Source organism: Poecilia latipinna, unplaced genomic scaffold (genome assembly GCF_001443285.1).
Source record: "Poecilia latipinna isolate Pla-1442-1.1 unplaced genomic scaffold, P_latipinna-1.0 Scaffold1427, whole genome shotgun sequence".
NCBI lineage: Eukaryota > Metazoa > Chordata > Actinopteri > Cyprinodontiformes > Poeciliidae > Poecilia > Poecilia latipinna.
Window position 1 is genome coordinate 132,132 of NW_015114043.1, and position 6,069 is coordinate 138,200.

General features: G+C 40.2%; 1 protein-coding gene across 1 annotated transcript in view; it reads right to left on the bottom strand.

Moving 5' to 3' along the window:
* mtor (mechanistic target of rapamycin kinase) overlaps positions 1-6,069 on the bottom strand; it is a 168,919-nt gene that overhangs the window by 130,917 nt on the left and 31,933 nt on the right. The window lies entirely within an intron of this gene.

Sequence of the window (6,069 nt, forward strand, 5' to 3'; positions counted from 1 at the left end):
TGTTACATCACTGGCTGTATTTACACTTAAACTTTATGACATACAAAATTACAAGTGGATCGTTCTTATTGTCTCCAAGTGTATTCTGCCGTCCACTAACGTCATCATCAGTCACTTCGCAACAGATGGCAAACTAGCTAGAGCATTTTTATATTGGAGCCACCTGGAAAAGCATCTTCCAGATTGTCCAGTTCACAAGGCGATCCGCGCCAAGTTACAAAGATCCAGAGGTGCACGAGGCATAGGCACCAGCATAGGCAATGGTGGAGCCAGGGGGCCATTGGCCCCCCCACTTTACGGCCCTGCTCTGCCCGTCAGCTGGTCCTACCAGACATTTACACAGACTGCACGCAACTCTGACAATCTGTGACTGACATTTCTCTGTCAGTCACGACAAGAGCACAGATAAAATCTACAGCACTGAGATCTGGACCAAATCTAAGGCTCCAGATCATAACAGTTACCCAAAGGTTTACACAAATGCGGCAGCTCTGGGTCGGGTTGGGATCATGAACCAGTCTGACATCTGAAAAAAGGCTCTGGCTCTGATACGGTCTGTGTCTGGAACAATTCTGCCTAAAAATTAAATGAAAATTCTGTATTTGTGCCACATCTGGCCCAAATGCAGTATTTATAGAACTGTGTCGACGTTTTCTTTCTAACGGTGTTGGAATGGGAAAAAAAGACATCGGGGCCATGTCCGTTATCGGTCCGGACCAAATGGTCACCCACACGTTGCCAGTGCAGATCATTTTTGCTCGAGTTGAAAAATAATTGCATGGATATTTTCCCCCCTCCCCTCCAAAAACCAATCAGCCATTAGTATCGATGGCTACTGATAGCTTTCAGTTCTATGGCTGTTGAAATTCATTTTTGTTTGTAAAATAACAAGCACATTAAAGTTTAATCGTGGAGTTTTTCATTTTGTTTTCAATGCAAAAATATTGTTAGTCTGGCTGGTTATCTGTCCCACTCAGAAATCTCTTTCCCTCAAATTTTGTGGAACATGCAGCAAATATAATCTGTGCTGCCTTTTGGCTTCAGACCAACAGCATCCAGCTCACTGCTGCGCCGTAACGTGATGATGCGTTAGGACGCAGCAGGACATTAGGTTGTCCTGCTGCTCTGAATTGGCATTGCTGGAGGATATTTGACATTTATTTTATTATTATTTTGTTTAAATGTTCAAAATATTTGACCAGTTGTGATTTTGTCATATCTATCCATCCTCAGCATAATTGTATCGTGCGCATTTAGCTGAGCACAGGGGCACCCGAAGTTGTACAGCCGTAGGCATGCAAAAAAAGAAAACAATAATTTTTTGGATTACTTTATTATCCAATCTCATCAAAAAAAGATCTTTTGTGTCAAACTTCTTGTACATAGCGCACATCTGTGTGAGTTTGTGGGGGTGGTATAATCTGTGCGGCCTTTTGGCAGCACAGATTATACCACAGATTAAATGTTATTGGTCAATTTACTTTTGTTTATTTAGTGGCTTGACGCTTTTTCTGTGAGCTAAAAATGAATGAGCGGAGTTTGATCCCTCCCACAGATCTAAGAGCGGTCGTTTGGATCCCACCTGAGCCTTTTACAGGGTGTGCGGTTCTGGCAGGTCGCCGATTTATGAGCTTTCTTTTTTGTGTGTGGTTTGGCGAACTGAAGATCTGACGGGTCACCCACTTGGACAACCGTTTAACCCGCTAATGGTGCGTTTGACTTTCTCTCTTGCTCTCGATGAAGGCGGACGCTTTTTTCCTCTGCTTCCTCATTGCCCAGGCCTGCCCTGCTCGCTCTGTTTTTGTCCTGTCTTTTTCTATATTTGTGGAGCCTTTCTTTGCACATCATCCAAATTTACAAATTATGGATCTGGTCAATCGATCTCTCAATGCAATTGATCAAATTTTCGACTAGAAGTCTGGGCACAGAAGAGCCCTCTTGTCCTGCGGGGACACACCTGGCGGGATTCACCCTGGATCTATTAATGATAACAGGATTTCTGCTGTTTGGAGCTTGCGGATACCTGGCTTATCGACAAATTTGTGATGGACTTGGCCGAACTAGTGAACACTCAGACTGCTGGTGTGGACAGAGACGAGGACTCTAAAACTCACTAACGGGATGGAATCGATCTTGGAGAACTTGCTAACTGTCATTCCACTGCAGTTCAGTGGAACAACCAAACTAATTTGGATAATTGGGAACTGAGATGTATTGGAGAGACTTTAGGGAAGATTGAAATTTATAATCTTCCCAACCTAAGACATTCTGTTTCTGAATTGGCTTCCCCCGTGTGGCCTTGGAAGGGCTGCATATTTCCAATCTCCTTGAAGATATGTAAACATAACCCTCCTTTCCACCTCACCCCCTCCTGTATCCATGGAGCTGTGGAGCGGAGAGCTCCCAAGGACTTTCCTCGAAAAACAACACCTCTATCGGATTTGCCAGGAGCCTCACCCTCCTGGTTTCATGGCCCTGTGACATCACCGCCTTCACTCATGTCTCTGTTTTTCCCATTGTTTTGTCTGAATGTTGCCATTTGCCTTAATGTGTCCTTTCCTCTTTTTTGTTTTAGAAACGGTGGAGTACTCCCTATTTAACCCAGAAAAGGATTATTTTAGTTTATTAGTTATATCAGAAATTGTGGAGTACGCACTATTTAGATCAATATTATACAGCCCAGAAATGGAATCAGAATTAGAATTAGAATAACAAGAACTTAGAATCCAGAAATACTTAACAGGAACATCACTGCTTAGTTTATATTACTTTTAACCCAGAAAAGGATTTAGCTCTCTTTCTTCTTTTTGTCTTTCCTATGGTTTGTTATTTTGTTTGTATTTCCTTTTAATTAATGTAAAGCACTTTGAATTAATTTGTTGCTGAAAATGTGCTATATAAATAAAATTACCTTACCTTCACACTAAACGCGTTTCGCGCATTAAAAAACGCCTCAGACGCTTCAAGTTCGGCACGTTGCACTTTTGGTGCATTCACATCAAATGTGCTTTGAGCGTCACACGTGTCTGGTTTAGAGATGTGCCTCAACTGCACGCAAACTGTACCCATTTGTAGACACAGCACATATTTATTGATTTGGACCAAGCTTCACGCATTGATATTTAACCATTAAGAATATGATGTAATAATGACAAAACCTTCATACAAACATGGTGTTTTAATACAGTGGATCTCTGTATTCAGCTGTTCTTGGGTCGGCTGCAGGCATTTATCCTGCATTTTCCAGACACCAGTTTTGAAAATGGAATAAACTTTATTCCTTCATCTAAATACTCTGGGAAAAACATGCTTTGTGCATGTTCCCTCCCCCACAACTTTTAAACATTTTTCTGATTATTTTTCACCAAATCTGTATCACCACAGCACATTTAATAGCCAGCAATCAGTAAATCAGTAACCAGACTGCTTCGCATGGTGGACCCGACAACTTTGTCCTCCAGGTAAGGGGCGCTTACTTCGGGGCAAATTGCGACAAATCCAATGAGTTGATTGACAAGTGCTATCGTGTCAACTGAACAAGTGCGCGCGCCTGACACTCAAAGTGCCAAACAGAGGTGACGAAACACGCCCCCCTCCACCTCAAAAATGAATCCGGCGCCGCTGGCACAAGGTGCTACCATGCTGCGCATGCCTCTGCGTACCCGCTTCAACGTGCGCTGCTGTGTGCTCGTTTTAAAGCGTCAACAATAAACCTAGCTTCAGCAGTTGCTAGCTGCTCCAGGCTCTGAGTTGAAATTGATAGTGTCAAAACGATCCGATCGCTCTCCATGGTTCTGAACTGATTTGAATTTGTGTTGTTTCATCATTAGTGACCACGTAGCCTGATGTTTCTGTTGTTCTCTTGGTTTGTTGTATGTCATATCTGATAGATTTCAGAATGACAGTCACTCTCTGTGGTGGTGAAACTTGTTAGCTCTGCTGTTGCGGGCATGTCTATGTTGTAAAGTTAAATTATCATGAGCTTTATTATTTGGGTATAAAGGGCCCGGTCATTAGCCCCGACCGCCGGCCCAATGCTGACTTGTTCCGCTACTGGTGCTAGGCTAAGCTACACCGATTTCATGCACACTGCGCTTGTAACAATAGTGTGGCGGAAGATGGAACAGTCTGGTACCAGCTGCCTTTTTTTGCAATCGCCATTCTGGTACTTTCTACCATTATCAAATGCCATGATCAAATGCAGAGAAAGGCGACTGCTACTGGGCTGTTTGTCATCTGCCGCACTGTTGTGGCAAGTAGAAGTGGTAATGACGTCACACGTGTAGACGTTCTCCATACATTGCTAGCTGGCTAAAGACTTCTATGAAACATAGAACAAGAGTGGTGCCAAGTGGAATAAACTAAATTTTGTCACACCCTCATCTTGTCTTTGTCAAAGCCAAAGCCTGCAGTTCATGTATTGGAGAAATAATTAAATGTTTATGACATTTGAGGATTTTTTAAAAATGTTTTTTGTGGAATCCTTTATGCAGGCCTCACCCAGACTCTTCCTCCAGTGCCCCCCGGGTAAATTGAGTTTGAGACCCCAGGCCTTAAGGTTAAGAATTATAAGAATACCTTGAAATTAATGGATAGTCATTTTAACTAAATTCAAATATGAGGCAGAATTTAAATATGAGGCAGAGGCCTCCTATTTTCTGTTTCTCAGGTTAAAGATACCTTTTGAAAATAACACCCCTCAAGCTGGTACTAAACATAATTTTCATTAAAACCATATTTCAGCATTACATGTTTTTTGTTGGTCTTATGTAATATTTTAATTTCAAATGTTGTGTTTTCATGACCACTAAGTGGAAAATCATCATAATTCCCAGAAACAAAGATTTTCAAAAATGTATCTGTGTAAGGAATCTATATTTTGTTTACGTTAGATCTAAAGTTTCTGAAATAAATGAGTTTTTCCAATAATATTCTAATTTAGTGAATTGCTGTGAAAAAGCTTGATGCATATCAGCCATTTCACTTATTGGCTAGGTGTCAATAAAATAGAAGCTTTTTTTTTAGTTTTATCTATCTTTCTGTTCTGTCACCATTTTACATGATCACATAAAAGAAAACAAAAAGCAGGACGGTTCCAGAAGAACTTGCTCAAAATGCCCACACTGTTTTTTCCACCTACAGGCAATGGTTTACCAACAAGCAAATTGTTGCATATTGTAAATAGTTTTCAGATCTCTCTTGCAACTTCTTTTCTTACAACTAGCAAAGCACTCATAAGCTGCCCAGTCCTTACACTTCAGTTTCTTCCCAGTCTCCCGTCCTCCACGTCAAAAGCATCAGAAAAATGAATTGTAGAAGCATGAAGTCTGAACCCCAAAGAGTCACTGTCTGATGTTTGTCTAAAATAAATCACTTCATAAACACAAATTATTACACTTATTGTAAATGTAAAAACATTTTATGCAAAATATTTTTAAAATAGTTTTAGGCTTTACATTATACCTTATTACAGGTCTTTGAGCAGATCACAGCCTTAAAAACTAGCTAAAGACCTAAAAACAAATTTAAATATGTTTGAACTGAAAGTTCAATGTTATTCTTTAATTTGGCACGTTTTATGCTCACTTATTTTTCCTTCGTTGTTAGTCATCTTTTATACATTGAGGTTTACAACTGCGTACAAATCATGAATATGCAAATTAGATCATGGTATCACTGAATAAATTACTGCCATTTCAGTTGCCAACTGAGGAGTTGGCAACAGTGATGCTGCAATGCAAGATGCACTTCAGAAGTTTCTGATTGTTATGACATATGGATGTTTGTATGTATAAAAAAAAAAAATTCCCCTCTCACCCTCCGTGGGTGGTCTCTTTCATCCTCTGAGCTCGGGTCCTCTACCAGAGGCCTGGGAGCTTGAGGGTTCTGCGCAGTATATATATATATACTGCGCAGTATATATATATATACTGCGCAGTATATATATATATATATATATATACTGCGCAGTATATATATATATATATATATATATATATATATATATATATATATATATATATAGAGAGAGAGAGAGAGAGAGAGAGAGAGAGAGAGATATATATATGT